This window comes from Scyliorhinus canicula, chromosome 21 (assembly GCF_902713615.1).
Source record: "Scyliorhinus canicula chromosome 21, sScyCan1.1, whole genome shotgun sequence".
NCBI classification, from domain to species: domain Eukaryota; kingdom Metazoa; phylum Chordata; class Chondrichthyes; order Carcharhiniformes; family Scyliorhinidae; genus Scyliorhinus; species Scyliorhinus canicula.
The window spans coordinates 37,319,583-37,331,660 of NC_052166.1; the positions used below are offsets into that span (position 1 = coordinate 37,319,583).

At 46.2% G+C, this 12,078-nt stretch overlaps 1 protein-coding gene across 2 annotated transcripts in view; it reads right to left on the reverse strand.

Moving 5' to 3' along the window:
- LOC119955396 (ER degradation-enhancing alpha-mannosidase-like protein 3) overlaps positions 1 to 12,078 on the reverse strand; it is an 83,698-nt gene that overhangs the window by 42,298 nt on the left and 29,322 nt on the right. The gene's annotated exons all lie outside the window — the stretch shown is intronic.

A 12,078-nucleotide genomic window follows, 5' to 3' on the forward strand; every position in this document is an offset into this window, starting at 1 on the left:
CACAGACAGTGACCCAGGGCCGGGATTCGAACCCGGGTCCTCAGCGCCGTAGGCAGCAATGCTAACCACTGTGCCACCGTGCTGCCCTCGGTAGTACTAGTTAACGTGTATGCGCCCAACTGGGATGACCCAAGCTTCATCAAGAAGACCATGGCAGAAATCCATTTTTCCTTCTTCTCCCCAGTGGAAAACGTATACACCAAAATTGACTTCTTTGTGGTGGGGAAAACAGTGCTTCCGGGGATAGACAAAGTGGAATACTCCGCAATTGTGATATCAGACCGCGCTCCACATTACATGGACGTGAGGGCCCAACGCCCCACAAGGAGGTTGGACGTTGCCCTACTAGCTGACAAGGCCTTCAACGAAAAGATATTGCGGGCCATAGCAGAATACACGTAGAACAATCAGAACAGGGAAGTCTCGCCCTCCACGTTCTGGGAAGTGCTAAAGGCCGTATTAAGAGGGGAAACCATCGCTTTCAAAGCACGAAGAGATAGGGGTGAAAGGGCAGCTCGGCAGCAGCTGGTCAACTCCATACTGGAGGTAGACTGTAAATACTCCGAGGCCCCGGCCGTAGAGCTCCTGGCGGAGAGGAGTTACAAAGGAACTTTGATCTGCTCTCCACCAGGAAAGCAGTGCTTCAACTCTGCCAAGCACGTGGGACCCTATGCGAATACGGAGACAAAGCCTGCACAGCGGGTGACCATGGCGGGGGCCCCCTGGACGGAGGGAAGCACCGGGGCGCAGGGGCCCGACCGCATAGAGAGAGCAGTGACAGCGACCATCCTGGTCGGCCCCTAACAAGGGGGAACCCCGGAGGGCAGGGCGCGTTCACAGCTGGCACCAGCTGAGAAAGCAGGCAGCCACCAGAGAAATTGCGCAAATCAGGGATACTAGAGGCGCATTACAAACAGAGGCAGAAAAGATCAACAAAGCATTCAGGGCCTTTTACCAAGGGCTCTACACCTCAGAGCCCCCAACGGGGGAGGCCGGGATGAAACAGTCGTGGGGGAGGGCAGAAAACGGGGCCTGGAAGTACCACGAGCACTGGGTGAGATCATGGACAGCATAAGCTCCATGCAGGCGGGGAAGGCACCGGGACTGGACGGATTCCTGGCGGACTTCTACAAAGAATTTGCGAGAGCACTGGCCCCGCACCTGCGGGAGATGTTCACAAACTCGCTGGCCAAGGGCACACTGCCACCCACACTAGCACAGGCCTCAATCTCGCTGATACCTAAGAAAGATAAAGACCCAAAGGAATGTGGGTCATACAGACCCATTTCACTGCTGAATGCAGATGCCAAAATACTGGCCAAGATTCTAGCCAAAGGGCGAGAAGACTGCGTGCCAGAGGTGGTCACAGAAGACCAACATCAACCAAAGACGGGCTTTGTCAAAGGTAGACAGCTTACCTCCAACATCATGCTCCAACATCCGGGGAGAGAACACCAGAGGTGATCATCTCCTTAGACGCTGAAAAGGCCTTCGACAGAGTCGAATGGAAAAAGCTCAGAGGTATTGGAGCGGTTCGGGCTTAGAACAGTATTCACCTCCTGGGTAAAACTCCTATACAACGCTCCTATGGCGAGCGTACGGACAAACAACACCAACTCCCGATACTTCCAGCTGCACAAGGGCACCAGACAACGCTGCTGTTCGCCCCAGCGATTGAGCCACTAGCAATTGCGCTCAGAGCGACAAAAAGCTGGAGGGGGGTTCGAAGGGGTGACAGAGTTTCATTCTATGCAGATGACCTGCTCCTCTACATCTTGGACCCACAAAGCAGCATGGACGGAATCATCGCGCTCCTGAAAGAGTTTGGCGCCTTCTCGGGCTACAAACTGAACAAGAGCAAAAGCGAGATCTTCCCGGTACACCCACAAGTAGGTGGGCAGCACTAATGGGACTGCCGTTTAAACAAGCCCGACTCAAATTCCGCTACCTGGGGATCTAAATAGCCCACGACGGGAAGGGATCCTCAGCAGTCTGACAGAGGAAGTAAAAAAGGACCTGCAAAAATGGAACACACTCCCACTCTCCCCTGCGGGGAGAGTATAGACGGTCAAAATGAACGTGCTGCCCAGGTATCTCTTCCTATTCAGAGCCATCCCGATCTACATCCCAAGGCCATTTTCCAAGCAATAGACAAACTAATCATGGCATTCATATGGGTGGGAGTGTGGAGAGGAGGGAAGAATGCTAGGATCACAAAGAAGGTCTTACAAAAAACAAAATCAAGGGGAGGGCTTGCCCTCCCAAACCTACAATTCTACCACTGGGCAGTGACGGCCCGAGCGAATAAGGGGATGGATCAAGGAGCCAGAAGCCGAGTGGGTGCGCACGCAAGAGGCCTCCTGTAAGGGGACCTCCCTCCAGGCCCTTGCCACGGCACCACTCCCATCGCCACCCAAAACACACTCCAGCAGCCCGGTGGTGATAGCCACCCTCCAGTCCAGGAACCAGCTACGGTAGCAATTTGGCCTAACCAAAATATCAGACAAAGCTCCCATCTGAAACAACCATAAGTTCACACCAGCACTGACCGACGCCATCTTCAAAAGGTGGAGACAGGACAAGGGGACACTGATAGTCAGGGACCTATACACCGACGGCAGGGTCGCAACACTGGACGAACTGACGGAGAAATTCCAGCTGGCCAGGGGGATCAAGCTAAGGTACCTGCAGCTCAGAAACTTCCGACGAAAGGAGACAAGGACTTACCCACAACCGCCATGACAGACATTACTGGAAGAGTTACTGGACGCAAGGATATTAGAGAGAAGAAACTGTAGCGACACGAACGACCGACTGGTAGAAGGGGCCGACAACGTACTGGACGCAACAAAAAGGAAATGGGAGGAGGACCTAGGGATCGAGATAGTGTGGGGACTCTGGAGCGAAGCACTGCATAGGGTCAACTCCACCTCCATGTTCGCAAGGCTCAGCCTGACGCAACTAAAAGAGGTACATAGAGCCCACTTAACAAGAACCCGTATGAGTAGGTTCTTCCCGGAGGTGGAGGATAGATGTGAAAGGTGCCAAGGAGGCCCGGCCAACCACGCCCACATGTTCTGGTCTTGCCCCAGACTTGTGGAGTACTGGACTGCCTTCTTCGAGGCAATGTCCAAAGTGGTGGGGGTGAGGGTGGAGCCATGCCCAAAAGCGGCAGTTTTCGGGGTTCCAGACCAGCCAGATCTATTTCTGGGGAGGAGGGCAGACGCCCTTGCCTTTGCCTCCCTGATCGCCCGAGGTAGAATCCTGTTAGGCTGGCAGTCAGCATCAACACCTAAAGCTGAAGACTGGCTGTCCGACCTCTCGGTATCTCTCCAAATGGAGAAAAATAAATTCGCCATCCGAGGGTCAGACGACGGCTTCCACAGAACGTGGGAGTCATTCACCCGATTGTTCCGGGACTTGTTTGTGGCCAACAAACAAGGAGAAGAATAGCCAGGAACCAGGGGAAAGCAGTCAAAGCATGAGAGGGGGAGACAGAATGGGAGGGGTGGGGGGAATAACTCATTCCAAGAGAAAGGAATGGCAATATTTGCTGATGACACGACTGTAGTGGGTCGGATCTCGAACAACGATGAGTCAGAATACAGGAGGGAGATAGAAAACCTAGTGGACTGGTCTAACTATAGCAATCTCTACCTCAATGTCAGCAAAACTAAAGAGCTGGTCATTGACTTCAGGAAGCCAAGTATTATATCCCATGCCTGAATCAACGGGGTCGAGGTGGAGATGGTTAACAGCTTCAAATTCCTAGGTGTGCACATCACAAACAATCTGTCCTGGTTCACCCATGTCGATGCTATGACCAACAAAGCATAACGGCGCCTATACTTTCTCAGGAAACTAAGGAGATTCGGTATGTCCACATTGACTCTTACCAGCTTTAACAGATGCATCGTAGAAAGTATCTTTTCTGGCTGCATCACAGCCTGGTATGGCAACTGCTCGGCCCAGGACCATAAGTAACTACAGAGAGCCATGAACACGCCCAGTCCATCACACAAACCCGCTTCCCATCCATTAACTCGGTCTACACCACCTGCTGCCTTGGGAAAATGGGCAGCATAATCAAAGACCTCTCCCACCTGGCTTATTCACTCTTCCAACTTCTTCCATCAGGCAGGAGATACAAAAACCTGAGAAGACACACTAACAAATTGTTCCCCACTGTTACTAGACTCTAAATGACCCTCTATGGACTGATCTGATCTCTTCACATATCTTCTCTACTAAGCAGTACTACACTCTTGCATGCTTCACCCGATGCCTGTGTCTATGTATTTATATTGTGTAGTTTGCCCCATGTATTTTCTTTTCATGTACTGAACGACCTGTCTGAACTGGACTCAGAACAATACTTTTCACTGTATTTCGGTACACGTGACAATAAACAAATTCAATTCAATCCAATCCTCACAAATCACACCTGAGAATGACCCATGTATTCCTACTCTATTTCCTGTCTGTTAACCAATTCTCAATCTATGCCAGAATATTATCCCAATTCTATATGCTCTCATTTTCCTGACGTACCTCTTATGCGAGACCTTATCAAAAGTCTTCTGAAAATCCAAATACACATCCACAGCTTTCCCCTTATCTGTTGTGCTAGTTACATTCTCAAAACGCTACAACAGGTTTTTCAAATATAGAAAGCATCCTATCGGGCTGCATCACAGCAGGTATGGCAACTGCTCCGCCCAGGACCGCAAGGAACTTCAGAGAGTCGTGAATACCGCCCAGTCCATCACACGAACCTGCCTCCCATCCATGGACTCCATCTACACCTCCCGCTGCTGGGGGGAAAGCGGGCAGCATGATCAAGGATCCCTCCCACCCGGCTTACTCACTTTTCCAACTTCTTCCATCGGGCAGGAGATACAGAAGTCTGAGAACACGCACGAACAGACTCAAAAACAGCTTCTTCCCCACTGTCACCAGACTCCTAAATGACCCTCTTATTGACTGACCTCATTAACCCTATATGCTTCAACCGATGCCAATGCTTATGTAGTTACATTGTATATCTTGTGTTGCCCTATTACGTATTCTCATGTATTTTCTTGAATTTTGTTTAATTCCCTTTTCTTCCATGTACTGAATGATCTGTTGAGCTGCTTGCAGAAAAATACTTTTCACTACCGTGGTACACGTGACAATAAACAAATCCAATCCATCCAATCCAAACATAATTTCCCTTCCATAAATCTATTTTGACTCTGTTCAGTCCTATCATTATTTTCTATCTGTCCAGTTCTCACATCCTTTATAATAAATTCTAGCATTTTCCCAACTACTGATATCAGGCGAACAGTTCTGTAGTCACCTGTTCGCTCTCCTATCTTAAATAGTGGGGTTACATTTGCTACCTTCTAATCTTCAGAAACTGTTCCAGAACCAGAATTTTGGAAGATGACCATCAATGCATCCACTATCTCTATAGGGTGGCATGGTAGCACAGTGGTTAGTACTGTTACTTCACAGCTCCAGGGTTCCAGGTTCAATTCCCGGTTTGGGCCACTGACTGTGTGGAGTCTGCACGTTCTCCCAGTGTCTGCGTGGGTTTCTTCTGGTAGCTCCGGTTTCCTCCCATAGTCCATAGATGTGCAGGTTAGGTGGATTGGCCAAGCTAAATTGCCTCTTAGTGTCCTAAAAAGGTTAGGTGGAGTTACGGGGATAGGTTGGCGGTGTGGGCTTGGGTGGGTTGCTCTTTCTAAGCCGGTGCAGTCTTGATGGGCCGAATGCCTCCTTCTGTACTGTAAATTCTATGCTTCTACAGCCACCTCTTTCAACACTCTGGATGAAAAAGATCAGATCAAAGGCTAGGAATCACCATTCACAACTCTTCAGATACCGAAGCAGTCCATGTCCAAATGCAGCAAGCCATGGACAATATCCAGGGTTAGGCTGACAGTGGTAAGTTACATTCATGCCACACAAGTGCCAGGCAATGACCATCTCCTACAAGAGAGGATCTAACCATTGCCCCTTGACATTCAAATGTATTACCATCGCTGAAGCCCCCACAATCAACATGCTGGGGGCTTACCACTGATCAGAAACTAAACTGGACTAGCCATATTGATACTGTGGCTACTAGAGCAGGTCAAAAGCTATGAACCCTATGGCGAGTAACTCACCTCAATAACTGATACCCCAAAGCTGTCCACCATCTACAGGCAGAGGTCAGGAGTGTAATAGAATACTCTCCAATTGCCTGGAGTGCAGCACCAACACAACACTCAAGAAGCTCGACATCATCCAGGACTAAGCAGCTCGCTTGATTGCTACCCCTTCCACAAACATTTGATCCTTCTACCACCGACAAACAGTGGCAGATGTGTGTACTATCTACAACAGTAATTTTCAAAGTCGGGGTTGCGACCCGCAGATGGGTCGCGGGATGGTGGAGAATGGGTCACCATTCCACTCCACATCGTCTCTTCACACCAGGGCTAATGTCCTTCAAAAATGCTTCTTTTTTTTCCCCAATCACCTCCCCCACCGCTATCCACCCCCTCTTCCAAGGTTCTCCCGTGTAGCTACGGCTAAGACTGTATTGGTTCCTGTACCTCAGGGACATTTGCTTCTAGCTTTATCGGGACTTCAATTGTTCGACAAGAATGGCATTAGCTGGCGACTAAATTACACTCATGTATACAGGAGCCAGTAAAATGTTGCAGGTGTATGGAATGGAATGTGTCTGCACGTTTTGCATATTGGTCAGCTGAGCTGTGCCCAGCATTGTCATTTTTTAGCATGTTTTCAGTCTGTTACATAGTTACCTGGGAAATGTTACTGCAAGGCTTCCAGTGACATTCTGTCTGACCGTGTTTTTGGCTCAGCAGTTAGGGCTCCTGTTTCTGAAGTGGAAGTTTTTAATTTAATTTCCTATCCGAGGTCATGTTAGGTTTTGAACGAGTGGAGATGACTTTGTTAAAACAGTTTAATATTGAGCTTTAATACTGTTAATCTTTCAAGCCCTGGCATGCAATTCCGCAAATGCTAACAATGGGTGTGAAGATATAAAATAATGAAATAATCCGGAATTACACCCTTTAACAAGGTGTCAGAATAGGACTGTCATGTAATGTGAAACAGCAGCTCAATATACAAGTTTTACATTTAATAATACAGAACTGCCAACAATGAATACGACATTTTAAGAGTAACTATGGAGAATCAATTGTGAATCTGGGGGTGGCAGAACTGTGGCGCGATGGGTTAGCCCTGTAGCCTCATGGCGCCGAGGTCCCAGGTTTGATCCCGGCTGAGTCACTGTCCGTGTGGAGTTTGCACATGCCAAAAATGTGCAAGCTAGGTGGATTGGCCATGCTAAAATTGCAAGAACATAGAACAGTACAGCACAGAACAGGCCCTTTGGCTAGTTTACTCTCACATTCTATTTTCTCAGTTTTCATTCAGTTTCTTGGTCCTCTGCCGAATTCTAATATGCTCCCAATCCTCAGGTTTCCTACTTTTTTGGCCACTTTATAAATCCCGTCTTTTGATCTAATGCAATCTTTAACTTCTCTCGTTAGCCACGCTTGCATCGCTTTTCCTGTTGAGCTTTTGTTCCTTAAAGGAATATACATTTATTGCAAGTCATGTATTAATTTGTTTAATGCTAGCCATTTCCTGTTACCAGCATACTTTTTAGGGGCTGCTTTAGCACAGTGGGCTAAACGGCTGGCTTGTAATGCAGAACAAGGCAGCAGCGCGGGTTCAATTCCTTTACCGGCCTCCCCGAACAGGCGCCGGAATGTGGCGACTAGGGCTTTTCACAGTAACTTCATTGAAGCTGACTTGTGACAATACACGATTATTATTATGATTATTATTAATGTAGTTTTCCAATCTACCACAACCAACTTTCCCTCATACCTTCGTTGTTTCCTTTGTTTAGATTCGAGACCCTAATTACAGACTGAACATTGCTTTCAAACTATGTAAAATTCTATTATATTGTGGTCACTCTTCCTGAAAGGCTCCTTTACAAACAGATTATTAATCAGCCCTTTCTCATGACATAATACTAGATTTATAATAGCCCATTGATTTCTTAGCTGGTTCCTCAACATACTTTGAGAAAAAGCCTCACGCCAGTTGCCGAGGTTTGGCTTTTGTATTTTGAACATATGAGAAATGCCTTCAATAAAAATATTTGTAAAAAGAAAACCTCATACAGTTCAGGAATTCATCCTTCACAGCATTAGTACTAATTAGGCTTGTGCAGTCTCTGGATGAAACCGTACCATATTTTTTTCCAACATGCCAGGCTCTGATTGCAAACAGGCCCGTAGCTCTCCAGCTACACAGACCGATTTTTCACTCCAGATCTTGGGCCTCTCTGAGAGGAAAAGATGAGGGTGGAGATTTTGCCGTTACTATGGCAGGGTGGGGCAACTGAGCTGGCAAGGCCAGCAGAGAGATCAGGGCTCCATCTTTAAAGGACATGCCGATCAGCAGAGCAACTTAATGCCCCCCCCCCACCCACCTTATACGTAAGGACAAACCGTAAGGACATGATACTTCACCCAGGAGTGATTTCACTGCCAAATAGGGATCTTTTCTTTTAAAATAAACTTTAATTTAAACTCAGAATTAACCGCATTACCATCAAAGAAACAACTTTATAATTATCAGTTAAATTGTCAGTTAAACAGTTCTTATGGGCAGCACGGGAGCATAGTGGTTAGCACTGTTGCTTCACAGTTCCAGGATCCTAGGTTTGATTCCTGGCTTGGGTCACTGTCTGGCTGCACAGTCTCCGGTGGCTGCGTGGCTTTCCACCGGGTGCTTCCGTTTCCTCCCACAAGTCCTGAAAGACGTGCTGTTAGGTAATTTGGACATTCTGAATTCTCCCTCTATGGACCCGAACAGGCGCCGGAATGTGGCGACTAGGAGCTTTCACAGTAACTTCATTGCAGTGTTAATGTAAGCCTACTAAAGATTATAATAAATAAAAGGAAAAAATTAACTTACTATCTACACCTGCCACTATTTCCAATTAAGCAACCCAATACAGTTCAAATGCCACGTATAAAGTTAACAAAACAGGTTACTTGCAGACCTTTGGAGAGTGCAAGGCCCCTTCTTGTTGATTCCCTTATTTTCCATTTTTTTTCACTTTGCTATTATCATTTTTAATATATGGAAGATTCAGATTTTGAACAGAAGAACTCAGACTTTTTGGCAGCCGAGTGATCGGAGGGATTTGGTTTGATTGGTTGGCCTGTAGCCAATGGATTGGCTAAGGACTCTATCCAACCCAGCAACAGACAGTGATCGGGTTCAGCCAGGTGGAGTGTTTTCAGAGATCCCAGTGAGAAAGGCGTCAGATGCTAAGCGAAGAAGCTGCGAGTTGCTCTCTCTCTTTCGCAAAAAAAAAGGTTTCCTGCTTGCTATTTCTGAGACTGCAGAGAAGTCTTGAGATGGTGATGAATATACAATCTGAAAACCATTACAGTCTGAAAACAAGAACGTCCGACTGAAAGCCTAGACTCAAACAATCTAACTACTGGAAGATGTCTATCTGAAACAAAGAATTGTATTCTTTTACTTTTAGTGAACTAGGCTAGGGTGTCGTAACAAGAGAGAGATCCTTTTCAGGAATAACTTGAAACTCCTTCTGCCATGTTAGATTCTTCTGCTTAACCTAACAGCATTTGGCAAAAAATGCAAACTACAGACAAACCTCGTTCCTACCATTAATTACATCATCTGTATTCCACGAATATATCCCATCATCTGCTTAGCTAGGACTAAATACAATCTCCACAAATGATCTACTCGCCAGGGAATCTCCAGCTATCCAAAAATACACATTACCCATCTCTCTGTGAATAAGTAAATGATTAAAATCAATCATTACCTCACCTTTTATGACACCTTAATTACAGCTTTAGTAGACACACAGCTTGTATGTATTTTGAAACAGGGTTTTTAAATAACATTACTACTACAAATTGAAAATATAATACATAACAATGTCTACATTCATCACACTTGCTCGGTCATTTCAGAGGAAATTTTAACAGTCAACCATATTGCTGTGGTCTGGAGTCACATGCAGGCCAAATGAAGTACAAATGGTAGAGTTCCTTCCCTAAAGATGATTGGTGAACCAGATGGGTTTTTACAAAAATCAACAACGTCATCATTAAGTCTTTCAATTCCAGACTTAAGTGGAATTCAAATTTCACCATCTGCCATGGTGGGATTCGAATCCAGCTCCTCAGTGTATCACCCTGGGTATATGGATTAGTCCAGTGACAATACCACTACACCACAACCCCCCCCGATAAGTTGAATGTAACATTCCCATCATGCATGTGCAGGCAATGATGGTCTCCAACACTGAATCAACATCCAGGGGACCCCATTAATCAGGATCTTAATCAGACCTGCCACGATAATTCAACTGCCACAAGAGTAGATGAGAAGATGAGAATTTTGAGTCAAATGTCTTGCCATATGTCTCCTCAAAAGACTTTCCATGATCTAGAAGATACAAGCCAAGAGAGTTAATAAATACTCTCTACATGCGTGGATGAGTGCAGCTCTAATAGCACTCAAGATGCTTGACACCATCCTGGACACGGCAACCCCATTTACTTGACACTCTTTAGCTGTAATGTACAACAAATATACATTTCATCATGAAACCAAGGAAATTTGACATGTCCACATTAACTCTTACCAACTTTTACAGATGCACTATAGAAAGCATCCTATCTGGCTGCATCACAGTCTGGTATGGCAACTGCTCGGCCCAAGACCACAAGAAACGTCAGAGAGTCGTGAACACCGCCCAGTCCATCACACGAACCTGCCTCCCATCCATTGATTCCATCTACACCTCCCACTGCCTGGGGAAAGCAGACAGCATAATCAAAGACCCCTCCCACCTGGCCTACTCACTCTTTCAACTTCTCCCATCGGGAAGGAGATACAAAAGTCTGAGAACACGCACGAACAGACGCAAAAACAGCTTCTTCGCCACTTACCAGACTCATAAACTACACTCATGGACTGACCTAATTAACACTACACCCCTGTATGCTTCACCCGATGTTGGTGTTATCCAGTTACATTGTGTTGCCCTATTATGTATTTTCTTTTCTTTTATTTTATTTTCATGTACTTAATGATCTGTAAAGCTGCTCGCAGAAATATACTTTTCACTGTACCTTGGTACACGTGACAATAAACAAATCCAATCCAATTTGTGAAGACTTGTCGGATGGTGCCTTCCAAGCCGGCAGTCTCGCCCAGCTGGATGGACCAGGGCAGAAGGGGCATGTGAATACCACCATCTCTAAGTCCACTGGTTTAGCACAATGGACTAAATAGCTGGCTTGTAATGCAGAACAATGCCAGCAGCACGGGTTCAATTCCCGTACTGGCCTCTCCTCGGGTGAAGCCATAAAGCTTTTAAGAGAAATCTTGGCAGCGCCAGAATGTGGCGACTAGGGTCTTTTCACAGTAACTTCATTGAAGCCTACTTGTGACAATAAGCGATTATCATTATTACCTCCAAATCACGGACCACCCAGACTTGGAAATATATCACCATTTTTCCATTTGGGTCAAAGTCCTGGAATTCTCTCCTAACGGCACTGTGGGAGCACCTTCACCCTAAGGGCTGCATCAGTTCAATAAGACAGCTCATCATCACCTTCAAGGGATGTGCAGTACAGGTGGCCTTGCCAGCAAGATCCACATTTTGTGACTGAATGAAATGTCTATGTGTTCTGCTACTTACCTCTGCAAATACTGGAGGAATATCTGCAAATGTAGAGTTTAATTGAAAAGCAGGAAACATGTTTTATTTCCTACGGAAATTGGATTCTCATCTACAACTAGAATAGACCCACGCCATATTTAGCGGATTCTAATTATGCCACAGTGATATTTGTGAAGAGTAGAATTTTCCTGAAAATTCTCAAGCCCCGGAATACTGTCAATACATCACCAGCAAAGCCAACAAGAGGGCAATATTTCTGTAAGCCACCAAGAAAGATCTACAAAACTTTAAGTAAGCCATAAAGCTTTTAA